A 16,071-nucleotide genomic window follows, 5' to 3' on the forward strand; every position below is an offset into this window, starting at 1 on the left:
TTAATTTTTGCCAACACTGTGGATATGCATTGGTACCTCATTGTTTTAACTTATTTCCCTAATTATTAAAGAAGTTGAATATCATTTCATGTATTTTTGTGTCTCACAGGTTTTCTCCCCTTCAGTGAACTTCCTGTTCATGTCTTTTGCTAACTTTTTTAAGTTAGGAAATTGGTCTTTTCCCTATTGATTATATTCTGGCTCTCAATCCATTGCCAGTTACATGTACTACAAATATCTCCTCAAAATCTATTTCCTGTCTTTTTTTAACTTTGTCTATAGTGAACTATAATCATCTATAAAATGGAAATGATACTACCTCACATGATAAATAACATACCTGAAAGCTCCTAGTCAAGCACAGATTAGATATTGAGTAAATGTGAGCTTCCTCCATGACCCTCAGATCAGAACCTGAAGAAGTTCATAACTGAGTAACAGAGGGGCAATTAAAAACATTGGTTCTGGAGCTGAACAGATTTGGTTTTATTTATTTTTTATTTTTTTAAAGTGATTCTGGAAGAAACTTCTTTTTTTAAAAAAAGATTTTATTTATTTATTTAATTTAGAGAGGGAAGGGAGGGAGAGAGAGAGAGAGAGAGAGAGAGAGAGAGAAACATCAATGTGCGGTTGCTGGGGGTTCTGGCCTGCAACCCAGGAATGTACTCTGGCTGAGAATCGAACCTGGGACACTTTGGTTCCCAGCCCGCACACAATCCACTGAGCTACACCAGCCAGGGCTGATTTGGTTTTAAATCCCAACTTTATGATATTTAGTTCCACAATTCAGCTGACCTTGCTTGTGCTCTTTTAGCCTCAATTTCCTCATTTGTAGAAGTTAATATTTAACTCACAGAGTTATCATAAGGTATAAAGTGTTTAGCCCAGGGGCTGGCAAACACACAGGTCTCCACATATTGTAGCTGTGATCACCACCATCATTATTAGGAGAGATACACAACACATACGAATAACTATAATATGGGGCAAAATATCACAAAAATTCTCCATGAGAAAAATAATAATTCAGTGCTATCAGAATGCAGAACTGAGACTGATAACATCCAGCTGGGAGCCAGGGGTGAGTGAGGGAAGCTTCACAGAGGAAATGGTATTTGAATGGGCCTTGGGGAAGACAGAAATGAAGAAGAACTTTCTGGCCAGCAAAACAGAGGCATGGAGTACACACAAAGGTGTATCTGGGGAAACTGGAGATAGCACATGTACCTGGTGTAGAGAAAGCAAATATGCAGATGCTACATGAATGACAGGCAAGGGGCCTGCTACTTTTGAGAGCCAGGGTTGGTGGCTACTCACTTACTGGCTTTCTGGGGATCAGCCATTTATGATTTTCTTTCTTAAACAGAAGCCATTCTGGCGCACCAAGACAAAAAAAAATGGCCCAAATGAAAGAACAGATCAAAGCTACAGAAAAAATACAACTAAGGGATGAAGAGATAGCCAACCTATCAGATGCACAGTTCAAAACATTGGTAATCAGGATGCTTATAGAATTGGCTGAATATGCTCACAAATTAGAGGAAAAAATGAAGACTACACTAAGTGAAATAAAGGAAAATACACAGGGAACCAATAGTGATGGAAAGGAAACCAGGACTCAAATCAACGGTTTGGACCAGAAGGGAGAAAGAAACATTCATTCAGAACAGAATGAAGAAACAGGAATTCAAAAAAATGAGGAGAGGCTTAGGAACCTCCAGGACATCTTTAAACGTTCCAACATCCAAATCATAGGGGTGCCAGAAGGAGAAGAGGAAGAGCAAGAAATGGAACTCTTGTTTGAACAAATAGTGAAGGAGAACTTCCCCAATCTGGCAAAGGAAACAGACTTCCAGGAAGTCCAGGAAGCTCAGAGAGTCCCAAAGAAGTTGGACCCAAGGAGGAACACACCAAGGCACATCATAATTACATTAGCCAGGATTAAAGAGCAGGAGAGAATCTTAAAAGCAGCAAGAGAAAAGGAGACAATTACCTACAAAGGAGTTCCCATAAGACCGTCAGCTAATTTCTCAAAGAAACTTTGCAGACAAGGAGAGGCTGGAAATAAGTATTCAAAGTCATGAAAGGCAAGGACCTACATCCAAGATTAATCTATCCAGCAAAGCTTTCATTTAGAACAGAAGGGCAGGTAAAGTGCTTCCCAGATAAGGTCAAGTTAAAGGAGTTCATCATTACCAAGCCCTTATTTTGTGAAATGTTAAAGGGACTTATCTAAGAAAAAGAAGATAAAAAATATGAACAGGAAATGACAACAAACTCAAAACTATCAACAAATGAACCTAAAGTAAAAAGAAATAAAAAGAACAATAACAAACAAGCAAACAACTAGAAGAGGAACAGAATCAGAGAAATGGACATCACATGGTGGGTTTTCAGTGGTGAGGGGGAGGGGAGGAATAGAGGAGAAAAGATACAGGGAATAAGAAGCATAATTGGTAGGCATTAGATAGACAGGGAGAGGTCAAAAACGGTATAGGAAACAGAGAACTCAAAGAACTTACAAGTACAACCCATGGACATGAACTATGGGGGAGAGAATGCTGGAGGGTTGCGGGGTGGAGGGGGCATAAAAGAGAAAAAATTTGGAAAACTAGAAAACTAAGATAAAAAAAAAAAAACAAACAGAAACCATTCTGAAACCATCCAGAAAAAATACTGCTTTTTCTCATTGCCTTTGCTTTATATAGGCCCAGGCAACCACTGGCAGCCTAACTTATTTTTAATGAAACAAATCCCATTCAATATGTTTGGTCTTGAACAAAATATGCTCCACTTAATTATATACTTTTTATCTTCATATAATTTAAAATAGCATTTGGCTGTACTAGTATAAACTAGAATATCTATTGCTGTATCTTTCATGTTCTACCTTTTTTCCTTCTAAATTTATAGCACATGATTAATTATTTTATAAACAATTAGGCCTTAGATTACTGTTTTCTTAACAGTTTATAATTTATTTACTCATGAGACATCTGACTTACAAATCTACCATAGCTCTAGCTGTAAACTTTGTCTATTACGACCAAGTGTCTGAAGTTAGGACAGTCACTTTTGTTCTTAGAAAATCCCAGGTTTGAGTATAGTGAAATGTTTTTTCTCAAACAGAAAATGGTGGGCAGTTCTGTATGCAAAACCAGAAATGAACCATAGCAGCAGGGAAATTCCCATCACTCAAACCCAGCAGAATCCCAAGCACTTCTAAAGGAAAAAGCTACTACATTTTTCTACTTTTTCCAAAATTTCTATGTTGATTACCATGTGGGCACAGATGTAGCTAAAATCATCATATAGGACTAACAGTTCTTTTGTTTGCCTCTGGCATAAGTAAGTAAACAGCAGGTATATTCACCACTAAATAAATCTTACATGCTTGCAAATTCCTAAAATACAACAGAATGAAAAGCAGCAGGAAGAATCCTGGCATTTGTTAGAATCTGAGCTAAACCACATATATCCACACAAATAAGACAGAAGGGACCCTCTGCTTGGTCACAAACTGCAGATGATGAATCTGGTTCACAACCCAGAATTTATTGGTCACTGAATGAGGTTAGTGCCTCCTTCTCTATATTGTGTCTCTATAACAATAGCATAAGCTCAAAATGGTTAAGTTTTTGTAATGGTTGTTTTAATAACCACTTTCTAATGTTCACCTGGACACCCTGTGTATATAGCATGAACCTCCATTTATTTACAAAATGATGATTACTTTCTTCTTTCACAGCAAAACCAAAACCAAAAGCAAAACACCACACACAAAACAAAAATCCACAGTTTAATTTATTTTCCATATGAAGTTCTTCCTTGTATGTAATATGACAATATTTTGAAATGAATTTGCTTATTCTTTTGCCTTTCTGAATGCATAACCTTCACCCAATCTACCTCAAGGCATCCATCTGCTTGGGGAAAGATTAGATTTATTAGAGAAGGAATATAAATAGAAAGAACAAAGTGACATTTGGCTTTTGATATGCAAAACATTATGGAGTATATTAGTCAGCTTAGCAGCAGTAATAAATAACCCCAAATCTCAGTGGTTTTTAGCAACAAAATTTTACTTCCTACTCACATTACAGTTTGGCTGCAGGTTAGTGTCAGTTTGGCTGCTATTCCACGTCTTACTCTCACACCCAGGCTGAAAAAGAGGCCACTAGTTTGGCCATGCCACTCTCATGGTGGAAGGAATAAAGCACAGGGACTGGTGGAAACCTGCATTGACTCTCAAAGATTCTGCCCAGACGTGGTCTGAATCACATCTACTTACATGCCATTGGCCAAAGAAAGCCACATGTCTAAACCCCCGCATCAATGCAGCAAGAATGTGTCAAGAATGTGTACTGCCCTCATAGGAGGCAGAAGGAACAATTGCATACAACAATATCATCTATGACCACACCCTTGTATGCCAAGAAGTCTTAGGAGAGAATTTCCCACAGTCCTTTACTGCCCCCTTTGCTCTATCTACCAACAAGCCTACACAAAAGGGGTGTAGAGAAGATATTCCATTTACCTGTTCAGCCACAGTAGGTCTATGGAAGGAAGAGGATATAGTGTAAGAGAGTCTAGTTCTTCAGACTCTGGGAGATGTGGGGGATGGGCAGCAAAGCAGCCCTGATTTCCTCAGCCTGCAGAGAAATCAGCACAGTAAATAAGTGAGGATGAAACCAAATGCTGAGTGCTTACATTCTCTTTAAGTCTGTTTGGGACTCTAGGACAAGATCAATTCTCAGGTGGCCACCACCACCTCATGGGGCACAGACACAGTGGCTCAGTGTGGCAGCAGGGCTGGTGGAGAAGAGGCTGAGGTTTTAGGTTTTGGGAGCTCCTACAGCTTCCATAAGGCATGGACACTGAGAGACTTCATAGGAGTGAAGCAGATGGTAGATGCAGCAGAGACTCTGGGATGGGCAATCAGTAGAAGCCAAAGTGAGCTCTATCACAGTGCTACTGGGTTCTGATCGAGCAGCCTATAGCCACAAATCTCAGCCATAAATTCCAGCACAGCAATCAGCACTCAGGTGGATGAAGGACATTTCCCCGAGACCCAGAGACAAGCCCATCATTTACAACACAATCTTAAGGGACTGAATTATTGCATCAGTGTAAGCTTTAAATCAGATTATTTAGGCAATTTGTCTGCCCTAGTAATCAAAAGGCTCCTTGAGATTATAAACTCTTTAAGATGATGTCTTGCTAATTTTTTTCATACTATAGCCTCCACTGTTTCTCATAATGAATGAATAAATGGATGAATGAGTCATGAAATGCTCTGCTTTACTGGCCTGATCTCTCAGGGAGACTTAAACCTGGGAAACAAACAAAAATGTTGGAAACTGATATTTAAGTATGTACTTCCCAAAGAGAATTCCTGGCATAATTTTAGACAAACCAATGAGAATGAACACCTGTGATCATTATAACACTGAATTTTAAAAAATTAAATAAAATTAATTTTTGTTGAACTGGGGGGCCAGGGGAGGGGCACAGGGGAAACTGGTACTGTAAGATAATTTGCTTAACAAACTACTACAACCAGACACAGGGTATGAAGGGAGCAGAATCACAAAGCCACCTCATTCTGTCTCTACTATTTGTGCATTTTTATATTTACTTCTCCTTGGGCAACAGTAGAAAATACAACTGAAAACACCCAGTGTTACTGCTATAATTAATTGTATAATTTGGCACTACTGTGTGGGAATGCTTAATGTGTTAATGACTCCAAAATCCTGGATGAATGAAGCAAACACAGAATGGCTTAGTAAAATGTCTAGCTCCCTATAAGAAGCTTCACTCTCAAGCTTTGTGAGAACAAAACCTGATGCTGAGAAAAAGCAAGCATGTTTCACTTTCCAAATCTTCCTAGTTAAATGCTGTAATCACAGGCAACTCTCCCAGTTAGCAAATCTCAAGTGACACAATGAATCTCACTCCATTCCCCCACAAAAAGGGAAGGTGAAGGAGGTAGGTGACAAAAGGTTATCTTGGTTTGGTTTGACTCCTGGAGAGTCCAAGGGAGCTTCTGCAGTCTTCTGTCACACTGACACCTGAGGTTGCATGGGAGGGAGGAGGAGGGAAGTAAGTGCTGGATGAGGGATCCCTAACAAAGGGTGTAAAGCCTGAGACAAGCAGGAGAAAGAAGAATGGCCTGGAACTAAATAAGGAGAAATCTATTTTCTGTTAAAATGGCAAAAGGTTCTTACTTCAGCAGGTTACTTTAAAGGTTCTTACAAAGCATTCTTATGACAAGTTTTCCAAAAGAGGCCAGTAAAAAAAAGTGAAGAAAAGCCCAGAAGCATGCAGGAGGCTATTAGTTTGACTGAGCGTCCGAATCAGAAGTCCTGGCAGTGATTAAACACCCACATGCTCAACAGCCCTCATGAGGAGCACTCCGGGCTCCTGCCTGCCCGCTGGACAGGGGCCACACACTCAGCTACCTGTCTTGGCTGAGAAGAGCAGTGATACTGGGCTGTGTTGATGAAGGTTGTCTTTGAATTCCTTAAAATGAGCAAAAATATAAAGTTCTGTCCAGAGTTCCCTTTCACAGGAGAAAAAAGAAAACTGTGTGCCCTGGCTGGTGTAGCTCAGTGGATTGAGCATGAGCTGCAAACCAGAAGGTTGCCTGTTCAGTTCCCAGTCAGGGCACATGTCTGGGTTGTGGGCCAGGTCCCCAGTGGGGGTCACATGGGAGGCAACCACACATTAATATTTAAAAAAAAAAAGAAAAGAAAACTGGATAGCTAGTCCATCATTTCTCTTTGTAGATTCATAAATACAAAAACGAAATCGATAATGTTAATGCTCTTTCTTTTAACTTCGTGTACTAAAGTGTTTGGTGGCTATTTCTAAGGTATCCCCCTATCACTTTATACCTTCACCTGCTTCAACTTTAAGATTACATGAATGTTACCAAGACATTAGAGAAACTAAAGATGTCTTCTTTCGTTTTTCTCAAGTGACTACTCTGCCCTTATTCTACAAATTATATGGCCAGAAGTGGGTCATACTGGCCAGGTCTCTTGGAAACTTTTTACCATTCCAGCCACCCAGAAAATAGATCATTAAAGTTTTTAAAACTAATAACATAAGACAAATGTTCTTTTAAGAGGAATCTCAATAAATATCACAAATGACACTTCTTATACAAGCCTCTTGTTTAATATGACATGAGTGAGCTCTATCCTTGATATTTTCATGTAGTATTATAATTTGCATTGTGTATATTCAGTTGGGGCTTTCATTGCCCCATACTTCCATTTGCTTTGTAAGATTTTCCTCTCAGAAAACTATACATGTAAACAATTCTAGTATTTAAAAAAATTATTGTAGTTCTGAGTTAATTTCAAAAGCGGAAAGACAAAAGGCAACAGAATATAATGATGAATAAATCACAGGCATTGTAGTCAACCTTCTGAGTTCAAATTCTGGCTCTGATGTTAGCTGGGCGACTTTGACGAAGTTATTTAACCTCTCTAAGCCTAGCTTCCTCTATAGCATAGGAGCAAATAATTCTTCCCTAAGGATTTGAAAGGATTTGTAGGAATTAAAAAAGATCATTCATATTTAGGGCTTAGCACTGTGTCTGACATCTACTAAGTGCTCAATAAATGATGATTATGATTCATTCTTACATAGTCAATCTAGAGTATAAATTTCCTTATGCAGCACTTCTACAGGAGAAAAAGTAGGCCACAGATAGAGCATATCTAATATCAGTGGTCAGAAAGACAGCAGGAGTTTGCCTGGTCACATGGGTCTCTGCAATTTAGCCAGACTGCAGACTTGAAATGGTTATTCTTGTTTCCTTGGCAATAGTCTGGGCATGAAAAAGATCCTGATTTTGATCATCAAAAGTCAATGAAAAATATACTCTTCAGGCAGATGTCTAACTGAACTTAGTTCACTGGAAAAGTACAGTGATATAATTTACCACAGGAGAACCTTGCATTGATCATGCAGGCATGACTACTGTTCATTCAACCCTGCTTTTTCGGCAAGGTAACTTATTTTTTCAGGCCTTCTACTTAGAATTATTTGACTAGTTACTTATATGCTTTGTTACCCTGAGCAAACAATGTCCATATATTTTCCCTGAAGGCCCACTTGGCCTATACTCAAGTTCACAGACTTCTAAAGACTGGTAAACTGAGTTAAATTCCTCGCATTTGCCACTAGCATTAGCACCTCTTTCTGCAGCAGTTAGTTTTGCAATAAGGGATTATAGAAAGAAAGCAAAGTTCCCTTTCATACTCCTATGGGAGTTAATGGGTGTAGGTGCCTATCTGTCTCAGGCAAATATTTCCCCCTTACTTAGCACTGATTTGAGCAAGGAGGAGTAAGGCTTACCTGGTTCCCTGTCCTCCACCCCTACCCCAATCTCTATCGAGTCCTCAGTAACTTTAGTTACTTAGATTTACTCTTCCTCCAGCCTTTGGGACAGTATTTGGAAGCAAAGGGAACAGGGGATTTAAGAAGCCCTGGGCCAGTACTGATGAGTTCTGTACAAGGCTGCTTAGCTCTAACCTAGCAACTTGTTGCTTGTAACTAGGAGTCCATTTTCCCTGTACCCGGGTGAGACAACTGAATTTTTACCTCATTCCCTTCTCTACTTGTTGGTAGAGACTACCAACTTGTCTCTACTCTGAGTCTTGTCTCAGACTACTTGTCTCTACTCTGTTGGTTTTTAAGGCTTTCTGTTGGCTTACCAAAATACTATTAATTCTTGTTAGAATCCTTCTCTTATCCATTTCCCTATTTGCTGAAAGCCTCATCCTATGTCTAGATTTGCTGAATCCCTCCCAGCACGTGCAACAGGTTCAAACTCTAGTCCAATCCCCAAAGAGCCTGCAACCATGGTGTTACAGCTGACATGGGGCTGGTCAAGATGAGATATGGTACCCATACCCAGAGGACACTCTACATAAATCTGTGCTTTAAGTTTTTTGTTGTCTTACCATGTCATGCTGACAAAGGCTACACAGATTCTTAAGGGATCTACAATCACTAAGCAATGAAACTGACCTTGGAACAGGGCACACACCACTTCATGTCTGGAGCAACCCCTGTCGGACTTTGCACGTGCTTGACTGGCTGTGAGCCAAGCACGCAGTATCCTGGCCGATTGCAGCTTTGGCATTTGCTAGCATGTCTTTTGCCAAATTCTTCTGGCACTCACTGGAAGGTGTCAAAATGTGTTTTACCTCCTAAAGAATATTTGATTTTCTTGTCTCAAGAATGTCTGTTGATTATCATCTGCCTACTAGTGTTGTTAGTGTACTACAGTAGAAACAGAATTTGGGATCGACACTGTCAGTGGTGTGCAATTGTGTGGATTCCCTTGTTAGAGGTTCATGTCTGACTCTATTTTTCTTTGAATCAACTGCCAATTGAACAGTGTTTATCCTACTTTTAAAAATCTCTATTTTCTGTTTATGTATCGTAAAACCTGTGCTATTCTGAGGCATCACAAGAAGGTGATGTCAGGTGCTTTTTATTCATCAGCATAGAGGCTTTTATCCTGCCCTAAAGCCAACTAAATGGAATGACTCAAAAATGTCATCTCCTTGTTCCTGACAGACCTTGCCCACAGTAAGCCCTCTCTATAGGCACCGCTTGGATGAACTCGGTGAGAAATGTATGCTGACCTAAGAGAAGCCTCTGGCCAGAGAAATTGCATCACATGTCACAAAAATTAGAGGAATAGCTCCTAATACAGCATTGCCTATAACAAGTAGTCAGAGAGCACTTGTCAACAGGATTAGAACATCTGAAATGCCTTACTCCAAACTCTGTGGTTTGTCTCAGATGTGACAACCCTTGAATTAGTGTGAGAGGAAGAGGCTAAACTCATTGTTCTGTCTCCTCCAGAACGAAGTTCTATTAATCAGTCCCACCCTTCTCTATCACTCATACACCTGCTCAACATTTTCCTGTCTTTGACTGCCTGGCCTCAAATCCTTGTACCCGTGTGGTTGTGTGACTGTGCTAGTTACACCTCTTTGTACCACAGTTTCCTCATCAATAAAATGGGGATGATCATCCTGCTTCATCATAGTTATTAAGAAAATTAAACAATACATATGAAGCATGTAGAACAAATCAAACTGTGATTTTTCTCGTACCCAGTAGTTTGTAGATTCTCTTGGATTTTTTTCTAGTAGAAAATATAAATCATATCATCTGTAAGTAATGACATTACTTTTGTTTCTTTCTAAGCCTTACACATTTTTGTTTGCTTTATGTATGGGCTCCTAGCACAATGTCGGAAGAAGCTGGTCAGCAGCCTTATCTTCTTCCTGACTTCCATTCACACAAACTTCTATTCTAATGAACCCCTCCCCACCTATGTCAATAACATTAATTGTCAAAGGCCATTAATGACCTCCCTACTGATCAATCCAATAGGCACATGTCAATTATTTTCCTTGTTAGGTATCATTTAACATCAATGACTGCAGGTTTCAGTGTTATTGTAAACACTTGCTCCCTTTGCTTCTCAATGGCACATGTCCTATGTTCATAGTCCACCTCTCTCAATGTTCTGTCTCAGAATCCTTGGATGACTACACTTTCTCTGACTGCCTCCTAAATACAATTGTGACACATACTTTATTTAACTCACACAACTCAGATTTGGAAAGAAAAATTAACTTTCTTTATTTTGGTTAAAATTAATCTGACTTTTCTTCTAAATCTACACACAGTGATTAGTGGGAAAACATAGCATAATACCCAATCCAGTTTAAAGTGTAGTCTTAACCAACTTGTTTATAGTCTTAACAAAACTCTGTTAGGGAGAGTTCAGTCTCCCCTGGGTTACTTAGTCAGATGTGTCCAAGACGTCATTTGTTCTCAGGAAAGATTATAAGTGGCATTACTGAATAATTTAGCAAATTCCATCTTTTTTCCTAGACACTTTTTGATTTAACCTTAGATTTTTAGACGTGGCATTTATGGCAAGGACTCATCTTCCTGTCATGTTGTCTTTTCTAATATCAGAGAAATGGCTAACAGGTTATGACAGGTTCACTCCCCCCTCTGGTGTATCTTGTATTTTGACTACACTCAAATAATTCATACCAAAAGGCTGTTCAAACCATATCAACCATAGTTAAAACAATTTAAATAGGCAAAAAAGGAATTGGAAAGTAGAATAAAAAGTTAACTATGCTTATGTACATATTTATATATAAATGTATATATATCCTTTAGGGTCAACATGAAAGACTGGATGGTTTGCTAAGAAATATCAGTGACAATAAAACTAGTAATAAAAACTTCTTTAACAGACAGTAATATGAAAGGAGGAGAAACAAAACGGAGATCGGAATGGTTAGAAAGAGCATTCGGAGTACAAGAAAAGGGCAGAGAAGGACAAGAGTAGAAAGGAGAAATGTAGTATTTGTCACCCACTGTTTTTAATAAGTGAATACGACACTGTGATATCCCGAATATGAGAACAGCTAGCTTTAACATCAGGTCAAAACACTACTGTCTCATAACTGGGAAATAAAGTCATTCTTCAGCTCGTGATCAGGGCTTGAACAGGGTCTGTTGCCATCTCTCACTCTGTCACAGAGAATTCAATGGAATTATTCTAGTTTCTTTACCTACTAGAGTACAGTCTCTTTGTTGCTGTCACTATTCGTAGCATTGTGATGTTAACATTAAACCATATTTCAGAGCTCACTTTGATTATTTTAGAAACATTTGACAACTAGCATAATGCTTTGCACAGACTAGGCACTCAAGAATAATTCCTGAATAAATGAACAGGGTTCTCCTTTCATTGAAGAAAAGAGAGAGGTATTTTATTCCTCCCTTCCTAAATGTTCTCTAAAAGAAAAGGATTCTGGTATATTTAATGTAACTCTGAACTAAGTAGAAGAGAAGTCAAAGAAAATAAAAAGGGAAAAAATAATAAATAGCTATAAATGTACTAGTACATCACAGTAAGAAGGAAAGTATACAAATCACATATGCAGCAAAAGTAATTTTTGAAGACAAATGATGGAAAATGCATTATAAGCTTTATTGCTCCAAGTGCATTTTCATAGAGTATACATTTTCCATCTATTTCTTTAAGGTTAATTCAACACCTAATTACCAAAGCCAATTCAAAGTACACAGAAAAGTACAATGAGCCACACAAAAAAGTACTGGCTCAAGAGGTTAATATTAATTCAATTTTCCAATTTTCCTTCCTTGCAGGTTTCCTGGTGTTTGCTAGCTTATGCTAACATAGATTCTGTTGGCTCTGGAACTGAAGTACAATGTTGGCATAATTACTTTTCTAAGAATAGCAATGGTCACTACAATTTTTCTAAGCAGTTCCTAACCTTATACATTGTTAGTGTTTGCAAATTCTTGGAAATAACACGTATAAATTTAATACAGTTGGAACTTGTGTTAAGGTTAGCCAAGTTCAATTTCCCTTAATTCTAAAATACCAAGAACTAGACCATCTATACAGTCCAAGAAGAGATTTCCTTGTAACTTTTCCACACCAGTATCAGCCAGAACCAATCTTAAGAAGATATTTATTCAGATTTTGCTGTAGGTCTCTAGCATGCAAGCACCATCTTTACTGTGAGGACAACAAATTTTTTGAAATATACTTTAAATACTATCAAAATTTAAGTGTACGACTTAGATGTCTTTAGTATATTCACAGGGTTGTGTAACCATCACTATGCTCTACTTTTAGAACTTTTTTGTCTCCCTGAAAAGAAACCCTGTATCCATTAATAGCTAATTCTCATCCCTCCCAACTGCTACCTCCACTCCTCCCAATCCCTGGCAACCACTAATCTATTTTCTATCTTCTATGGATTTGCCTACGGTGGACATTTCATATAAACAGTCATAGAATATGTGGCCTTTTGGGTCTGGCTTCTTTCACTTAGCGTGTTTTCAAGTTTCATCCATGTTGTAATAGGTATTAATAATTTATTTTTATTGCTATATAACATTCCATTATATGGATATACCACATTTTATTTATCTGTTTCTCAGTTGTAGACATTCAGGTTGTTTCCACCTTTAGACTATTATAAATAATGTTGTCATAAACATTTGTGTACAGCTTTTTGTGCGGATGTATGGTTTCATTTTTCTTGAGTACATACCCAGGAGTGGTATTGCTGGGTCATTTGGTAACTATATACAGAGGTATATTTAACATTTTGAGGAACTGTCAGACTATTTTCCAAAGTGACTGCACCATCTTATATTTTCACCAGCAGTATATGAAGGTTTGAGGTTTTTCACATCTCCACATCTTCCATTATTTGTTTTTTAAAATTGTAGCCACCCTGGTGGGTGTGAAGTGATATCCCATTGTGGTATTGATTTGATTTTACTTTCCCTAGCAACTAACACTTGGCCATATTTTCATGTGCTTTTTGGCCACTTGCATATCTTATTTGGAGAATTCTCTATTAAATTCTTTGCCCATTTATATTGCTTTTCAACTATTGAGTTATAAGAGTTCTTTACATATTGTGGATACAAATCCCTATCGGTTATATGCAAATATTTGCAAATATTTTCTCCCATTATATGGGTTGTCTTTTCACTTTTTGAATGGTATCATTTGCAGCACAAAATATTTTTTTTTACTTAAATGAAATCTAAAGCATCTACTTTGATTTTGTCACTTTGGTTTTGGTATCATAACTATACTAGTTTTTACTAATATAGAAATCCACTGCTAAGGCACTTTGTGGTTCTTAGTGGGAAGAAAGAAATAATTATTGTTATTGCCTGTAGATTAAAAAGTTGGATCACTAAAAAAATTACAATAGTGCAACTGACAGAAAAACCCTTAAAAAATACCTGAGATGTGCCATCAGCTACTTTTTAATAATCCATAGAAATACAGGAGAGAACCCATGGAACTGAAATACATAGGTGATATGCAATATTTATTTTAGATATAGTTTTAAACATCCCCGCCAGACCTCTGACCAGAATTGCTAAGAAGTAGGTGACTTGTTTGACCAAGTTTTATTTCTTCTCCCTGAACGTGTACCACCATCTGGTAGATATTTCCATGTGCCTTAAAGTTGCCCAAAGAAAAAGGCAAACAATAGTACAAATAGCCTGAATAAATCTCAAGCTAGACAGTGAGCTCCTAAAAAAATACATAATTCCTAATGAATCAGTGACCAGTTTTGCTCCTCCATTCCATATTCTAGCCATTGGAAAGTCATTGTGAAAACCCTTGTAAATAACATATTTAAAAATAACATATTTGCTGAGATGAAGAAATGGCAAATGACAAAATCAAATTAACCAACTTATCAACTAAAGAATCAACTAGACAAAAAAAGGTAGACATAGGCATTAGTTTTACACCACATCGTAAGAAGCAATAGGTAGGACTAAAATGTCTTTCCTTCCTCCCATCTCTGCATTTTCAAATCCTTCAGTTATTCAACAAGTGGTACTTAATATCTAGTATGGGCTATAGGCATGCAAATTAATAATGCATAACCCCTGACTTAAGAATCTGCAGTTATTTAAGATCAAGTCAACTACTACTTCCTTCATGAAGCCTTCTCAGGGTCCTCCAATTTGGAGTAATCTCTTACACTACTTACCTTGGATAGAACTTTATCATAACCTCTACTGGAAAGTTATAACCCTCTACTTTCTGGCATAGTTGCTTATAAACACATTTTGTCCAGCACTAAACTATCAACCTCTGTGGGTAGGATCTGTATACAAGTCACCCTCCTGACCACCACATCACCCTGTACCTAAACACATAATAAAATCTAGTTGAGTCAATGAAGTTTTTTAAAAAATCAAATTTAGAAACACCAGTAGAAGATTAATATATATCACATCTTTCACAAAAATTACATACATGACTCATTAATGCAGAAGCTTATCACCTTAGTCTGGAATACCAGCTATTCTAGTTTTTATATAAATGGTTTCTTCTCATCTTCAGCAGTATGCCAAGAAGGGGTGGTTACATTTTTGGAATATTTTGGCTTAAGTGAAAGAAACTAAAAACACTAGAAACAAAAAAATATGGGGAAGTTATATTTGAGGGCTATCTGATGACTAAAGGTATTTTTCTTTTTTCCTTGAATTTGGAAAAACTTTCCTCAGATCTACCCCAAATGAGCAAAACACCCATAAAGCAAACAAATAGATATTAAATTGACTATTTCTCATTCAACATGAAATTCCAGAGTCATCTTTAATGCTTCCCCATCCTTTATCTCCTAATTAATTTACATTCTTAGCAACCTTTTTAAACATTTAAATAATTAAAAAATTTTTTAGAATAGTGGTAGATACAGAAATCTTTCTCCTATTATTAACACCTTACATTAGTATGACACATTTGTTACAATTAATGAACCAACATTTATATATTATTTTTAACTAAAATCCATACTGTATTCAGATTTCCTTAGTTTTAACCTAATATCTGTTTTCTGTTCCAGGATCCCATCCAAGATACTACTTTACATTTTGTAATCATGTCTCCTTAGGCTCTTTCTGCTGTGACTCTTTTTCAGATTTTCCTTTTTCTTAAAAAATGATTCTGACATTCTTGAGGAATGCTGGTCAGGTGTTTTACAGAATGTCTCTCAGTTGCAATTTGTCTGAGGTCTTCCTCATGATTACATGGGGGTCATGGGTTTTGAGAGGAAGACCACAGAAATACTGTGCCGTTCTCACTACATGACATCAAGGGTGCATATTATGAACATTAGTTGTCACTATAGACATTAATCTTCATCATCTGGTGAAGACAATGCTTGTCAGATTTCTCCACTGTAAAGTCACTCCCTCGCCACCTGTCCAAGCTGTGCCCTCTGGAAGGATGTCACTATGCACAGAGAAAGAGGGGCTTATGTTCTACCTCCTTGAGGGCAAAGTAGCTACATAAATTATTTTGGAATTCTGCATGTAAGATTTGTCTGTTCCTTCCCATCTATTTGCTAAAGATTTTTCTATTTTTCCCATTTATTAATTTATTCAATCATTTATTTATATCAGTAAGGATTCACGTGTATTTAT

At 37.6% G+C, this 16,071-nt stretch overlaps 1 protein-coding gene and 1 long non-coding RNA gene across 2 annotated transcripts in view; both read right to left on the reverse strand.

Annotated features, from left to right (window-relative positions):
- Positions 1 to 16,071, reverse strand: part of FRMD5 (FERM domain containing 5) — a 285,688-nt gene that overhangs the window by 126,948 nt on the left and 142,669 nt on the right.
- LOC118502032 lies at positions 725 to 13,808 on the reverse strand. The gene is made up of 3 exons (XR_004904710.1): positions 13,406 to 13,808; positions 12,831 to 12,832; positions 725 to 740 (listed from the first exon to the last, which is right to left on the reverse strand). It is a non-coding gene; the product is annotated as an uncharacterized LOC118502032 (long non-coding RNA).

The sequence above is a fragment of the Phyllostomus discolor genome, chromosome 1 (genome assembly GCF_004126475.2).
Source record: "Phyllostomus discolor isolate MPI-MPIP mPhyDis1 chromosome 1, mPhyDis1.pri.v3, whole genome shotgun sequence".
NCBI lineage: Eukaryota > Metazoa > Chordata > Mammalia > Chiroptera > Phyllostomidae > Phyllostomus > Phyllostomus discolor.